The sequence below is a fragment of the Penaeus monodon genome, chromosome 37, assembly GCF_015228065.2.
Source record: "Penaeus monodon isolate SGIC_2016 chromosome 37, NSTDA_Pmon_1, whole genome shotgun sequence".
Lineage (NCBI taxonomy): Eukaryota > Metazoa > Arthropoda > Malacostraca > Decapoda > Penaeidae > Penaeus > Penaeus monodon.
In genome coordinates, this window is record NC_051422.1 from 24,867,072 (window position 1) to 24,867,342 (window position 271).

A 271-nucleotide genomic window follows, 5' to 3' on the forward strand; every position below is an offset into this window, starting at 1 on the left:
CATAATAATAATGATAATAATAATAATATGATAATAATAGTGATGATGCTGATAGTATAAGAATGATGATAATAAATGTAATCATCATAAGATAATAACAATATGAATAAAAGCAATTGAAGATAAAGTAATGATAACAACAACAACAAACCATGAACACAACGACAAGAATAATAATAATATAATAATACATAATAATAATAATATAATAATAATATACTAATAATTACCCGTGGTCCTGAAATACCGTGTTGGCGTCCGCGGGTATAGC